Source organism: Mastomys coucha, unplaced genomic scaffold, assembly GCF_008632895.1.
Source record: "Mastomys coucha isolate ucsf_1 unplaced genomic scaffold, UCSF_Mcou_1 pScaffold5, whole genome shotgun sequence".
NCBI lineage: Eukaryota > Metazoa > Chordata > Mammalia > Rodentia > Muridae > Mastomys > Mastomys coucha.
The window spans coordinates 46,284,367-46,284,789 of NW_022196911.1; the positions used below are offsets into that span (position 1 = coordinate 46,284,367).

Sequence of the window (423 nt, forward strand, 5' to 3'; positions counted from 1 at the left end):
AGGCAGAGGCAGAGGCAGAGGCAGAGGCAGGCAGGTCCCTGTGAATTAGAGTTCATCTTGACAACTGTTCCTGATAAAATAGGGCCACACAGCGGGACTCTGTATCTAAAACAAAATCCCGTGAGCTCTAGGGATGAGCCAACAGTTAAGAGGACTTGCTGTTCTTCCAGAGGACCTGGGCAAGATGCCCCCAGAACATGACCATGCATGGTGGTGCACAACGCACTGGGACTTCAGTAAGTCCTGCCCAATCTCTCCACTTTTGGCTCCACTACTCTGGAAACCCTGCCCCTCACCTTCCTGGTTCTTCTCCTCATCCCTCTGCTAAAAGCAAGAAAGGAAGGAGGGAAAGAAGGAAGCAAGCAAGGAAGGAAGGAAGGGAAAAGAAGAGAAGAGAAAAGAAGAAAGGAAAAGAAAAGAAAA

At 49.4% G+C, this 423-nt stretch overlaps 1 protein-coding gene across 1 annotated transcript in view; it reads left to right on the plus strand.

Annotated features, from left to right (window-relative positions):
* Positions 1 to 423, plus strand: part of LOC116078653 — a 9,395-nt gene that overhangs the window by 438 nt on the left and 8,534 nt on the right. The gene's annotated exons all lie outside the window — the stretch shown is intronic.